The sequence below is a fragment of the Triticum aestivum genome, chromosome 6B, assembly GCF_018294505.1.
Source record: "Triticum aestivum cultivar Chinese Spring chromosome 6B, IWGSC CS RefSeq v2.1, whole genome shotgun sequence".
NCBI lineage: Eukaryota > Viridiplantae > Streptophyta > Magnoliopsida > Poales > Poaceae > Triticum > Triticum aestivum.
In genome coordinates this window covers 145,236,935-145,251,995 of record NC_057810.1, presented here as the reverse complement: position 1 = coordinate 145,251,995, position 15,061 = coordinate 145,236,935, and the positions used below count along the sequence as shown (strand labels likewise).

Below are 15,061 nucleotides of genomic sequence, written 5' to 3'. Positions count from 1 at the left end.
AGCGAGCGAGCGGGCGGCCTGGGCGAGCGGGCACGAGAGAAAAGAAAAAGGGAAGCCGCAACGAGAGAAAAGAGTAAAAGCAGCCAGACCTAGCCCGCGCCTCGCAGCCGCCTCCTCTCTCTCTTGCCGCCGCCGCCTCCAACTCCTCTCCTGCCACTGCCGCCGCCTCAGCCTCGGCCGGGCCGTGCTCTGCCAGCGCCCGTCGGCCTTGATTCGGCCTTACAGGAGGAGCTCGCCCTCGAGGAGAACTCGACAGGAGGAGGGGAGCAGTGCCTCTTCTCCTCCCCTTCGCTGCCTCCGATTCGCCTCGCTGGCGTCGTAACAGTAATTTTCATTGACCTGGTAAGTATCCAACCGCTCGTTTTCTTGTATGCCCCGTAATCGGCCCATGAGCAGCTGACGAGTGGGTCACGTTTCGGCGTGGGGCAGCCTTGCAGCGACGCATGGATGGTGCGTGCTTCTATGGATGAAAAGCAGAGGCAGGTCGCTCGTCGGCTGTGGCCAATTGATCGTGGACTGTCAGGGCATTTTTTATCGTCCTCATTCGTACCCGGCGGCGGCGCCTCCGCTTCAGCTGCATCGGGCCCATTTGTCGGTCTCCTGGTTGCCCGGCTCAGAGAGAGCAGCGAGCGAGCGGGCGGCCTGGGCGAGCGGGCACGAGAGAAAAGAAAAAGGGAAGCCGCAGCGAGAGAAAAGACTAAAAGTAGCCAGACCTAGCCCGCGCCTCGCAGCCGCCTCCTCTCTCTCTTGCCGCCGCCGCCTCCACCTCCTCTCCTGCCGCTGCCGCCGCCTCAGCCTCGGCCGGGCCGTGCTCTGTCGGCGCTAGTCGGCCTTGATCCGGCCTCGCAGGAGGAGCTCGCCCTCGAGGAGGACTCGACAGGAGGAGTGGAGCAGTGCCTCTTCTCCTCCCCTTCGATGCCTCCGATTTGCCTCGCTGGCGTCGTAACAGTAATTTTCATTGACCTGGTAAGTATCCGACTGCTCGTTTTCTTGTACGCCCCGTAATCGGCCCATGAGCAGCTGACGAGTGGGTCACGTTTCGGCGTGGGGCAGCCTTGCAGCGACGCATGGATGGTGCGTGCTTCTATGGATGAAAAGCAGGGGCATGTCGCTCGTGGGATGTGGCCAATCGATCGTGGACTGTCAGGGCGTTTTTTACCGTCCTCGTTCGCATCCGGCAGCGGCGCCTCCGCTTCAGCTGCATTGGGCCCATTTGTCGGTCTCCTGGGTGCCCGGCTCAGAAAGAGCAGCGAGCGAGCGGGCGGCCTATGCGAGCGGGCACTAGAGAAAAGAAAAAGGGAAGCCGCAACGAGAGAAAAGAGTAAAAGCAGCCAGACCTAGCCCGCGCCCCGCAACCGCCTCCTCTCTCTCTTGCCGCCGCCGCCTCCACCTCCTCTCCTGCCGCTGCCGCCGCCTTAGCCTCGGCCGGGCCGTGTTCTGTCGGCACCCGTCGGCCTTGATCCGGCCTCGCAGGAGGAGCTCGCCCTCGAGGAGGACTCGACAGGAGGAGGGGAGTAGTGCCTCTTCTCCTCCCCTTCGCTTCTCTCCTCCCCACGTTCTAGATCGGGCACAAGTCACCACCATACAAGAGCATGGGTTGCATGATCTTCATGGTTGGCGTGGTGGAGCAAGGAGGGAGGTGGATAGCGATGGGGGAAGGAGAAGCAAGGTTGGAGCTCCAGGCTCTACGTTGGCGTGCCGCTGGAGTGGATGAGTGGTCATTCGTTGCGCGCCGGCCGTCGTCCCCGTCCCCAATCTGGGCTGCCTATGTATGACCTCGTCATTTGCCTCCCCCAATCTTTTTTCGATTTCTTGATCTATGTCAATTTGTGCAGATGTGAGAAAGAAGAGGATATTTCTCTCTCTCTCTTCTCTCTCTCTCTCACACACAATCACGTATGTTCCTGTGTTATCTTTGGAGGCAAACTTTTTTTTTGTTATACACATCGGCCTATGTTTGCACTGCTCTTGAACACAGAACATCCGGTGGCGCTGCTGGGTAATAAATTTATTTGATCATTCTCCAACTGTTTTTTATGGTATCAAACTATTGCATAACATACTGATTTGCTCTCACCTAAATTAACATAGATGCTTCAGGTGACTTATCATGTTTGTCTTCGCACGAATAAATCAATAATCCTATAGTATTCTTGTTCAGTGATATTAATTACAATTTGCACTGCTCAATTTTTTTACAATTTGCAAGAGGAGAGATAAATGTGATGCACCGGCTTTTCTAATAATAGGTGCTCACTTGTTTCTAAATAATTGATCCCACCCTTTTATTATTATTCATAACTGATAGTTGTAGGTTTTACTGTTGTTCTCTGCAAAATCAGCGTGAGTGCTTGATGTTACCTCCATCAGCTGATGAGGCGAGGCTGCTGCTGCTGAAAAATGGTGCTGCTACCGGAGGCAGTGGAGAGGCTTTCCGTGGACCAACTATGGTGTGGTTCAGATGTAAGTTTCAGTACATCTGATGTTTGAATCTTCTTCAAAACCCAACATATCAGTTTTTGGCTTTGAATATGGAACTTCTGTTCACATGAATACATGTTGTTTATTTCCTATAAGTGTGCTTTGTTATCCATTCCAATTTACGCCATGGAGTCTCTAATATTTGTTTAATTCGAGTTTTCAGATTTAGAAATCTTTTCTGTTTTGCTCTGTGATGAGCTCTAAAAAATTGTTTTATTTTTGTTGATTACTGGCGGTGTCATTTTAGCTAGATGGTTCCACGGAGGTCTCATTCGAACCGACGTTGTGGTTTATCCTCTTTCAACTATTAGTATTTGCTTAAAAGAAAGATCAAGAAAAGGATACTTTTAATTGGAATAATTATGCGAGAAGACATGGTCAACTTACTCCACCACAGACTCATTTTTTGGGTGTGAAGTATAAAATAAAGATCCAAATAGCAGTAGGGTGAAGATGAGAAATATCACCAAAACAATGGAGGGAAGTAAGGATGCCTCATAGGCATGTTTTCACTGATGATAGAACAGAATAATTATCCAGGTAATATAGGTTTGTAGAGCAGCAGTGGTTTACGCATATGAAGATGGCTGCAGTGTGTTGATTGAACATTACAACTTCAATGTTATGTTATTATGTGCTCACCATATTTATCATTCTGTTTTTCAGAGTCCAAGGATTGGAAACTATAACCTTGTCAAATTCTACACATAGCCATTATGACGACACATTTATGCGATAGGTTAGTAAAACACATGCCTTTTGTCTTGGACCATTCTCGTGTTGCAGATTTTTTGTTGAAGGTTGTGTTTGGATTAGCTTTCCTATTCGAAATACAATATAATTTGTATTGCCGAGGTGTTTGTGGATTCCATCGATAGAGCAATTTATTTATTCATCATTGTGATTGTTTCTGTACCATGTTCATTGTGCATAGTTCATTTTATTGGTGATGCCAAAGACTCATAACTTTAATCCATGCATGTGTGTTTTACTTACTTGTTACCATTACCTCTATTTGTGAGTGCATAGATTGTCAATATTTAAGTTGATACACTAAAGACGGAGATGTGGAAAGCTTGCCACGGAGGCACACAGGCTTGCTGATTCTGTTTTGGATTTGTCCTTGAGAGGAGGCCGAAGCAAACTTCAACAGGCATCAGGTGTGCATCCTCTATTCGTTGTGTTTGTCCCCCTAACTGTTTGTCTCCCTAACAGACCTTGAGCTTTGTACATTTTGGTACATATAGTTAGTTACTTAGTTTACTTGCAGTTGACGATGGTCAGATCACATACATGCTTGGTTTTACTCAACTTAGTAGCTTCCATTCAGTAGGCAGTCAGAACTAATTTGTGAAAATTAGACCAAAGGAAAGTCTGCCTTCCTTTTTTGTGCACATAAATACTTCTGGTTACAATATGTGACCAAATTAAGTAAACTTATACGATATATTTCTTCATTGTTCCGCTTACGGAAACTGAACTGCTGTTGTGTTAATATATTATATTCATCTTTAAAGGCCTTGTGGTCGGTTGCCATTGTTGTGCAGTAATTTCTCTCCGAAACACTCGTCCAAATTTATGATTGGTTTCGCTGGCGCTGCATGTAAGTGAGATCTACTTATTGTTCTATTGGCTTTGCTCCGATGAGTTCTTCCCCATATACCTCTTTGATGATTTTGCCACCATATGGTCGACCTGGTCTTATCAAGGTTTATCATGGTTTTCGTGGTAGTGTGACTGGCTCACAGTACATAATTGTCTGCCTTCTCCACCAAATGTATGTGTTATGATATTTTGTAAGGCTAGGCACACCCTAGGTTGTTTAATGCTTTTGATCTAGCTTGTTATGAGATAATTAAACAATCGTGTTTATTTGCTCACGAGCAAGATGATGATTTCAAGCCAATGACTATTTGCCCCTTTTAGAGTTTCTACCATTTAATTGTGTTGTTATTTCCCTTAATAGAATATTTGCTAATGGTTAGACTACCTTGCGGTTATTATTCCTATGGGCAAACAAATATATGATTATTAATATTGCATAGCTTGAACAAAAGCACATGACCTGTCTTCTGCATTGGTGGCTAAAATTGAGATACTTATGCTTGTTGATGCCTTCCCTTTTGTAGTAAAATCCATGCTTCTAGCGTATGTAGACGCCTCTGGCGTCGAACTGAAGAGACGAGGAAGAAAGGGGATACACAAGCTCGTTGGATCCACTCGCTGCCGCTTCATATTCAGCTCTTCACGGGTCACGACTGTCGCTATTCGTGGGCCGGGCTAAATAACATATGGGCCATCGAAATACTTATCTCCATATACGCAGAACAGAAAGGTGTTTCTTTAATAAAAAAATCCTTTTGTTACTCACAAGAAAAGGTGTTTCTTTTCCTTTACGTAAAAAAACAAACATTTGCAAGGCACGGTTCTGTTTTTCCATTTAGTATTACATTTACTTCAATTCCTCTTACAGAAACCAATATTCATTTATTCAAAGAGCATCGTTATTTCATATTTGTGAGACAACTAAAAAGGTTATTTATCTTTCTGCGAGACATTGGCCATCCTACATGACTTAGTGCATCATTTCCAACCTAATGTACTTACTACATATAATATATGAGCTATTCTTTTCGAACAACAATATGTTAACGCACACTCTTACACCGATTGGCTCACACTCTTACAACAATATTCGATTTCCTGCTTCGTTTGCTTTCTCCTCACTGCACTATCCCTCTTCAATCTCAGATCAAAAATCTCACAATGGAAGACATGGACATTGGTATCGTCTGTGACGACGGTTCCCCAGGATCAGCAGCATCAAGGACAGCAACGCCTGCGCCCATTGTAATCTTCTAATCACCAGTTGTAGTTCAGTCATTGGTCTTTATAAACTTGGCTTTCAGTTTTGCTCCATCGCCGGCTTATTTGCCTTGCTTCTGTATTCTTGGAAGAGTGAATAAAAGATACATGCATAATGAAATATAGGTAGCTAGGTTCGTGGAAATTGGTCTTCCAGAACTCATCCTGATTGTTTTGAATGAGGTGAAGTTGTAGTAATCATATTTATTTCCTGGACATTTTCCTCATGTGTTGCATTCTGGAAAGGGTGTCTTTGGTCAGTCTTCTGTTCTTTCATTGTTTCAATTGTGTAACTCTACACATGTATCCTCACAATTAGTGGCGCCTACAAGAATGTCAGGCCTACCTGAAACTTCTCTTATGTAGTTAAATAAAACAACTCAGGGCCTCACACTCAATCAAACTACCATGCCCAATTGAAATCCTCATTTGTCGATTCAACTATTATTTTGTCAGACAAAAATTTAACCCTTACTTTGCTTGTACATGAGAATTACTATCTGATAGTAATTCCTTATGCCCACATATTCGCCCTGATGCTGAAAGCTCTGAAGTTACCCCTTGCAACTTATTATCACAAGATATGCCCAGGCGGAAAGAATCGTGTGACGGTTACCTTCATTTCTTCTTTAGAATTGCTCGATGGTGCACTTGTTCCAAGTTCTCTATCAGGTGCAATCTTAGATAGCTATGGAGCTGCTGAAGACAGTGCTGCTATTGAAGCTATTAGATACATGAAAAATGCATATGACAAAGAAATGAGGGACTACCACTACACTCATGTCAAGAAGCTTGAAAATCAAGTGACGCACCTGGTCAAATGGTTGGTTGCATCAAATAAAACAATCAAGAAGCTGCGCAAAACATGCTACTACGCTGTCAGGTATATGAGCTCATATTCTGCCCAAATAGAAAACACAACGACTGCTCGGCATTTGAAAGGGCGGGATAGCACCAAGGGAGTTATGAAAACAGCGCTGGCAAGCATTGAAGGACTGACGCAGAGGCTACGCTACATTGCTATGAAGTTTGAGCAGTGGCTCGAAGCAACCAGAAATAGTTTCTGGTGAGCTTTGGTCAATGTGTCTTGAACATCATGCTTCTGTGCTTACTAAATCAGCTTCTGTGCTTACTAAGTCAGGCACCTTTTGTTTCGTATCGATCAGACAAGGATCTTTCGCATTTTGGCGTGCTCCAAGGAAGATATGTGTACGCTTTAGTCTTAACTTGCTGCCTCTATGCTGAAAAGTAGTATATGATATAGTCTACGATCTTTATACTTTGTTGTTATCTCTGTACTCAGAAGCGGGTTATCATCGCTTACTGTATATATGTGAAGGCCTCTTCTTCTGCTATTCTTTCCAGGCCACTGCTTCTGTGGTGAAAAGTACTGTATAATGTAGTCTATGATCTTTAGATTATATTGTTCTCTCTGTAGTCAAAAGGAGTACTAACCCATTTTCCTAATATATATAGACGGTCTATTCTGCTAATATTAGCAGAATAATTATTCTGCACACCACTTCGGCACTGCACGCTGAACGCAAGTGCACTGCATCTTCTTTACGACGAGCACTGCAATATAGACTAGTGAACTTCTCGTCGAAAAAAACTGCACGTGTTATTTTTTCAGTACTGTTTTCGCTCTAATTTTTTAACCGTTTATCGGAATGAGGCGTGTAATATATCGTTGAAAAGCTATGGATTAGGCGCAACTTCGACATGTTGAATACTTTTCGAGATTCCACACGGTTTAAGAGCAGTTTTGAAAATTGTGCGGCGCATGACGAGTGGCAGCGAGCGTTTTTTCACGTTTTTTTCCAAACCGCTCGTCGGAATGAAGCAAATGATACATCATTGGAAAGATATCGTCGAGGCGCATCTTTTCCATATGTATTATTTTCTCTAATTCATTACGGTTTAAGAGCAGTTTTAAATTTAGTAAATCGCGGAATTCTGTTTTTTCGAATTTTTAGCAATTTTCGTACTGTTTTTATCCAGTTTTTGAACCGTTCATCGAAACGTGGCGTGTGATACGCCGTTGAAAAGCTATGGACAAGGCGCAACTTTCATATGTTGAAATGTTTTTGAGATTCCTTATGGTTTTTAGTTAATTTTGAAAATCGTGCGGCTGAAGACGAGAGGCAGCGGCCGTTTTTCGTAAAATTTTCACAAACCGCTGGTCGAAATGATTCAAATTATACGCCATTGGAAAGATATCGACGAGGCGCAACTTTTTCATGTAGAACACTTCCGCTAGTTCCTTACGGTTTAAGAGCAATTTTGGTTTTACCAAAAAACGGACATTCTGTTTTTTGCGAGACCAAGATTGTCGTGTGTATTTCATTGGACAAAAAAATCCACTGCTTCAACCTGAATACCGCACTGCAGTGTTTAGGCAGAGAAGTGGATTATTAATATTTTTGCTAACATTTTATTTTGTAGTTTCATCTAAACTGCCAGGCCGAGTGTAGTGCACCGCACGCGACGACGAAGTGCACTGCAACTCCGGATGCATTTTTGCTTTTTTTACATATGAGTGCTTTTTAATTTTTGAGAGAATTGAACCACAACATAAATCAAAGCGAGCTGCATGGTTTTTTCTTGCTGTATTTTTAAAAAGTATAAAGGATTTTTGGATTCAAGTGTACTGATTTTTTTAAATGCATAGTGAACCACAATTATTTTTAAAAAATGAGCTACAATACTTTGAAAAATGTACTTCTTCGGTTCACCGAGCGCACTGCATTTACAATGAAAGAAATTACAAACTGAGCAATAACCCACGATGAGTGCAACAAAATTGCATCCCTTTCTTTTCTTCTGTCTCCATGTTACAATCATCCACACACAAAATACAACTCACTAGACAGAGAAGTTGAAAGCAGCATATAACCATTGTGAGGAGTAGATTCCAGATCTATCCATTTTCCACACTAGGGGAATCCTCTTTTTTCTGAATGTTTGTGGTAGAGGCGCTGATGTGCACGGACACAACGCGGACGAGCCTGAATTCTTGGTAAAAGCGACGGATTTGTTCGATTCAGTGATTTCCAGAAAGAGAGCAGCCAAGGACCTAGAGCTTTTTCATATCTGGTATACAGCAAAAAGAAAAGGAATCACTTGGTAACTATGAGGAATTGCTTTCCAACAAGAAGAAAAATAATCCTTGGAATTTCGATAGGCACGACAAATATAAAATTTGACATCTCAACAACATGCAAATGAACATCAACGATAGCAAATACAAACAATAGATGCTAACAACGTACCCTGAAGAGTCTTGGTCATCTCCCAATCCAATCACCATGATCGATTTTGCACCAAGCTGTGAAAGCCTTGTACGGAGCTTCTTTGCAGCAACCTGCAGTACGTGCATGCACAACAAATCAATGAGCATCATTGTATCAACAAAACACAGCACACAGCGCAGCAGCAAGCTAGGAAATCATAGTCAGAAGAGCAATATTGTACCCCTTGTAGCCTGAATCGCCGATCCCAAACACGACGCAATGGAACCCTTGCAGCCACCGGGCATCAAGGTTCTTCTTCAGAAGGTACCTCCAGAACCCCTGTCACCAGCAAAACCAACCGAAAAAACAAAATCTCAATTAGCAGAACAGAATCAAAAGAACCTTACGAGCAAGGGAAGAGATGTCCCTCGCAGGACTGCACACGCATGAGCCCTGAACCGAACGACAAGCGTCTGCGAGCTGCACAACCATGGTTGACGGACCACACGGGAAGAGATGGAGATGGCACTCTCCCGACTGCACACAGACAAGTCCAGAACCACATGGCGAGCATCTCCGAGCTGCACGGCCATGGTCCACCGACCAATGGGAAGAGATGGCGCACGCCGTACTGCACGGGCTCAAGCACTGAACGGCATCGCGAGCATTTCCGAGCTGCAAGACCACAACACCTGCATACTGTGAGGCACAATCCTTCTTTCTGAACTGTTCGTCCACGAGGAGGAGCACCTCATCTTGCATGGAGTGAACTGCAGATGCCGCCAGTGGAGCCCCGTGCGCACGCACCTCCCCTTGCCATGAGAACGCTCCTCCGCCACCGCGACGAGCTTGGGGAGGGAGGTCGCCGCATGGAGGCGGCGGGGATGCCCATCGCCCTCGTCATGCTATAGTTGGAGGTAGGGCGCAGGGGGGACTGTTCGGGATGAAGAAGAGAGCGGCACTGCGACGCCAAAGAAACTGCACGCGCACTCTTCGTGCACTGCACACACGCGGGAGCAGCTGCGGAGTGCAGGACGTCAGAGAAGATCTCACCGGAGGAACTCGCCATCAGTGGTCCGGTGGTCAGGGGACGGCCGAATCCGTGGATGGAGAGCCATCGGAGCTCTGTCGAACTGCATAGAGGAAGCATTAGAGGAGCCAGCGGAGGCCATGGCCGCCGGATCCGTGGGAGGGGACGCCTTGGCGACTACCACACCGGGTGAGCACCTCGCGCTGGTCGGCGGAGGGGGGCACCACGGGAGGGCAGGAGGAAGGTGGCTAGGGGCTAGACCCAGCCGGATCCGTCGCCGGGGAACCACCGGAGGGCAGGGGCACGGCACATCGGGGCGCTGGAGAAGAGGTGACAGTGGATCTCACCGGGTCCATGGCAGGGTCGGCGCGTAGTGGTCGGGGCCTCTCGGATCTGATGACGGGGGAGGCGAGGCTGCTTCGATCCATCGCCGGTGCTGTGGAGGTTAGTGCGGCGCGGGGAAGGAGGCGACCGAGCTGGCTGGCGTCGAGGGCGACGGCTGGTCTGCGAGCGAGTCGTAGCATGGTGGGGCGGGGCACTGCGGGATGTCAGGGGCGCTAGATGCGGTGGGAGGCCGGTCGGTGGCGGGTGGCCGACCGACACGGAGCTGGTGGCTGGCGTCGACGGCGGAAGAAGGTGAGGGGGATTGGGGGGGTCGGCGGCGCGGTGCTAGGCATGAGTGGGAGAGAGAAGGTGAGGGAACTGGGGATCGGGGTGGTGCATGAGTTGTGAGGAGAGAGAAGAAGGTCGAATAGGGTGGGGGAAGTTCGTTTTTGTGTTTGGGGTGTTTTTTCTATAACTGGTGCAGTGCTGAAGTGTTAGCAGAATAAGCGTTTTGATGTGCAGAATAAGGTCTTAAGGGGTGTTATCATACTAGACCTACCCTATATATATATAATATATATATATATATATATATATATATATATATATATATATATATATAAGTTTACAGAGGGAGCTAGTACTACTCTATGATACTATATATGCATTATGAAGGTACGTATGTAGTATCATACACTAGTATCATATGCATGATACTATATATATAGTATATGATACTCCCACTATATAAGGCTGGCCATAGTGGTGGTATCATAGCCGACGATATCATTCACTCGGAAATAGCAAGTATGCTGATGTGGCAAAGAATTAAATATATATAAAGAGGGTTAGAGTAACATTTAGTAGGTAGATACCATATCATGTTAAATGCGATGTTAATTTGTGTCATGCATGGCAATAAATATGATCTATATATGATACTATACTCTATGTATTATACTATGCGCTATAATTAATTAAATGTAGTATCATACACCAGTATCATATGTATTGTATATTCATGATACTAGTATATGACACTCTCCACTATACTCATGATTTCTTATCGTGGAAAAAAATTGGAGGTGAAACGATGAACTCATGTTTTCATTCAAACAAAAATATGATGTTAGGTAATGTAAATGTTTTCAAAGAGCACATGGTTCACTCACGAAAGCCGTGTGTATAAACCGTGGTTGATGCACCCCCCCACCCCTCTGCCATGCGTGCGATCTGAGTCGTGCGTTCTGATTGGCCAGAACCCAAACCCTACGGATCGTACATCTGCATGGTTGGATTCTCCTTGATCGAATGGCGATCCTAATCCCTTTCGACAACACATGTACATGTTTTCAAATAGCCCCTCCCAAAAAAATTGTTTTCAAATAGCACACGGTTCACACACGAAAGCCGTGTGCCTACCAAACCGTGGCTGATGCCCCCCTTGCTGCGCGCGCGATCTGAGTCGTGCGTTCTGATTGGCCATAACCCAAACCCCACGGATCGTACATCTGCACCGTTGGATGCTCCCAGATCGAACGGCAATCCTCATCCCTTTCGACAGGAAATGCAGTCTGGCTAGGAATTGATTTATATGCCAACATGCACGGTAAATGCCAAAAAATGTCTTACATATAGCACACGAGACCTGAAATGCGTCAGCAAATCAAACCCGTCGTAAAATTGTGATTGGTTTACGTGCGAAAAATTTACAGGTGAAACGATGAACTCACATCTTCATATCAAAATTAGTACGTATTCATTTCAAACGAAATTATTCTGTTTGTGCACACGAGTGCTTAGAGGCAACCATTTGCATAGGCCTTTCCGCGCGCGTGGCGATCGGTGTCGGTGTCAAAACCGGCGGATCTCGGGTAGGGGGTCCCGATCTGTGCGTCTTAGGCTGATGGTAACAGGAAGCAAGGGACACAATGTTTACCCAGGCTCAGGCCCTCTTGATGGAGGTAAAATCCTACTTCCTGCTTGATTAATATTGAAGATATGTGTAGTACAAGAGTAGATCTACCACGAGATCGTAGAGGCTAAACCCTAGGAGCTAGCCTATGATGGTATGATTGTAATTGTGATCGGTCCTTCTAAGGACCATCCTCTCCGGTTTATATAGACACCGGAGAGCTAGGGTTTACATGGAGTCGGTTACAAGGAAGGAAATATAATATCCGGATCGCCAAGCTTGTCTTCTACGCAAAGGAGAGTCCCATCCGGACATGAGCCGAAGTCTTGAGTCTTGTATCTTGACGCTTCTATAGTCCGGACGATGTACAGTCCGGCTATCCGGATACCCCCTTATCCAGGACTCCCTCAGTAGCCCCTGAACCAGGCTTCAATGACGATGAGTCCGGCACGCAGTCTTGTCTTCGGATTGCAACGCGGGTTCCTTCTCCGAATACTCCAAGGTTATTATCGAACACGTAGGGCGTGTACGGATCTGTAAAATGATCTTCACATACCACCGTAGAGAGAATGATACTTCAGCTGAAAAAAAAATTTAGACGACGCGATACACCATTACGGTCAGGTCATTATCCGAGCCGTTTTCCCACGCACAGCCCCAGCGTATATTGCGAGGCGGTTTCCTTAGCACGTCTTGTCGAAGCGAAGATCATGTCCCCTTATCATGGGATTCTCATCAATACGGGTATGGGTAATCCAACCGTACCGCTAATCGCGGCGAGTGGGAGGTGAGCGGGTTCTACCAGGAAAAGTGTGGAGGCGCGAGAAGTTCTCATCTTCCCTTATAAAGAGACAAGGTCTCTTCCTCTTTTACCCACGCCTTCTCCTTCCGCTAACTCATTCCCCTCTGCTCGAGCCCTAACGCCCAAGCGCTCTTCTTCTCCATCGAAGAGAGGTTTTCCAAAGATGTCCGGATCCGGAGCAGGAGGCAAATGGATGGCCTCTACCGTCCGGGAGAAGGATATCAAGAGGCTCTGGGAAGTCGGGTATCTAGCCAAGAAGATTGGCCACCGTCTCCCACCAGCGGGACAGGTTGTCCCTACTCCGGAGCCTAACGAGAGAGTCGTGTTCCTTCCCCATTTTGTCCGTGGGCTTGGGTTTCCCCTCCACCCATTTGTACGTGGAGTCATGTATTACTATGGGGTTGATTTTCATGATCTTTCCCCCAACTCTTTTCTCAATATCTCGACGTTCATCGTCGCATGCGAGGCCTTCCTCCGGATTCCGTCTCACTTCGGCCTGTGGCTGAAGATTTTCAATGTGAAGCCCAAGGTGCTGAGTGGCGAACACGCCGAGTGCGGCAGCGCCATGGTGAGCAAGATGCCCAAGGTAGTTTGGCCGAAGGGCACCTTCAATGACTCCGTCAAGGAGTGGCAGCAGCAGTGGTTTTATATCACCGAACCACGCGGCGAAAAGTGGGCTGCAGCTCCTGAGTTTAGATCCGAAGCTCCACTGCGGATCACGTCCTGGCCCAAGAAGGGCTCGAACTGGTGCTCGTCTGATGAGCTGTCGTTGCTCCAGACGCGCGTTCAGAGTATGGTTAACAAGGACGTCAAAATTGTTGACGTGGTCCAGGCGATGCTAGTTCGCCTGGTTCTCCCTTGCCAGCGTCGAGCCTGCACTTTGTGAGAGTTCGACCCACCCAAGCACCAAACCCTCCGGAGCTCTAAGATTCCTCCCACGAGGATATCTGGAAGGTGCTCTTCAAGTCCGGCAAATGGCCGGATTCCACCGAGGATCGGGGGTATCAATTATCCCATTCTCCAAGCCCAATAAGTTACAGCCACGCCCTGTCCATCCATGCTCCAGTTGGCATGTCCTGAGGGAAAATTCTAATCATGTCTCGTTGTGACCTCAGGGATGGATAAAGAAGGTGGAGCAGATACAATGTCCGGCCCCACTTCTGGAGGAACCGGCCGGACCTCTTCTAACAAAGATGCTGGCCCCTCCGCCTTACAAGGCGCCCAAGAAGGAGGCCTCCAAGAAGGTCAAGAAGACCCGGAGTGGCCTCCGTTGTTGCGAGGCTTCGGACGCCAGATCCGAAGGCTCCAGCGACGCTCCTTCCAAAGACGAAGAGGAGGAAGAAGAGGAGGACGAGCCCCGCTCTGCAAGAGGGAAGAAGCATGTAGCTTCCCCGTCCCTAGAGGCCGAATTGCCCAAGAGGGGGCGAGGTTCCCCTCCAGAGGCATCCACCCCGGCTGCCGATAACAGCCCAGAGTGGGATCCCGAGGCCCAGCCCCTGGGAAAATCGTAAGTAACCGAAATCCAAATACGCCTATGTATCCAGGGTCGCCTGGGCACAGTAGTTTTAACTATCACCACATCTCATACAGCCCGGCGAGGTCTCCTGTCGGACAGTCGTCCTCATCGGAGGATTCGTTGAGCTCGAATGCTGTGGTGAGCGAGACGCCTCCGGGGACTCCTTTTCTGAAGTCCGGGCGCAACACCGAGGTGTTGTCTCAAAGAGACTTAGAGCCGGATAAGGTTTGGGAGGCCTCTAGGACTCCAGGATCGGGCGAGCGGCCACCTTCCACGGAGGGAGGTTTGACTACTCCGCCGGAAACCTCTGTCTACGCAAAGCTGCCGGGTGGTCTATCGACAGCGTTAAAGAATGCGTCCATTGTCGACGAACACCGGACCCTTATGGGTACGGTGGTTGGAAAGATTCAGGCTGCCGAAAGCGGGCTGAATGAGTCCTGGCTTCGCCTAATAAAGGCTTTTGAGGTATGGTTTCTAAGGAACCTTTGAAGAATAATCATGATATGAGGAGTAGCCTCTGATACACTGTCCGGCTAAAGAGAGCCAGGCAGGGGATCAAACCCTCTATTGTAATGAGAACCTTTATTGAATGATGTATACCCATTTGTTTGAAAATAGGCGTCTGCAGAGAGGACAGCAGCTCATGATGTGGAAGTGTCCGAACTGAAGCAGAGCCTGGAACGGGCCGAAGAAGAACTGGGCCGGGTGAAGAAGCAATTGGAGGAGAAGCAAGGTATGTTTGAACATTGTCTTGCATTGGGCACAAATGAATAAGTGTTCCTATTGAAAAGTATTTACGTTATATGCCCTAGGAGCGAGTGCCGAATATGAGGCGCTGAAGAAGGCAGCGGCTGATGCCCACAAGAAGGCTGCCGCGGAACAGGCGCTGTGTGAA

General features: G+C 47.1%; 2 long non-coding RNA genes across 5 annotated transcripts; one reads left to right on the top strand and one right to left on the bottom strand.

Moving 5' to 3' along the window:
- The first annotated feature begins 1,371 nt into the window (after positions 1 to 1,371).
- Positions 1,372 to 5,449, top strand: LOC123136236 (uncharacterized). 4 transcript variants are annotated; one of them, XR_006466704.1, is made up of 6 exons: positions 1,372 to 1,769; positions 2,315 to 2,463; positions 3,148 to 3,220; positions 3,511 to 3,641; positions 4,611 to 4,816; positions 5,233 to 5,449. It is a non-coding gene; the product is annotated as an uncharacterized lncRNA (long non-coding RNA). The 4 variants fall into 4 exon arrangements; XR_006466706.1 differs by having other exon boundaries at positions 1,379 to 1,769; positions 2,343 to 2,463; positions 5,233 to 5,445; XR_006466705.1 differs by lacking the exon at positions 1,372 to 1,769 and adding an exon at positions 2,017 to 2,249 and having other exon boundaries at positions 2,343 to 2,463; positions 5,233 to 5,445.
- Positions 5,450 to 8,135: 2,686 nt separating this feature from the next.
- LOC123136235 (uncharacterized) lies at positions 8,136 to 10,353 on the bottom strand. The gene is made up of 4 exons (XR_006466702.1): positions 9,330 to 10,353; positions 8,821 to 9,254; positions 8,619 to 8,710; positions 8,136 to 8,439 (listed from the first exon to the last, which is right to left on the bottom strand). It is a non-coding gene; the product is annotated as an uncharacterized lncRNA (long non-coding RNA).
- Between the last annotated feature and the right edge of the window lie 4,708 nt (positions 10,354 to 15,061).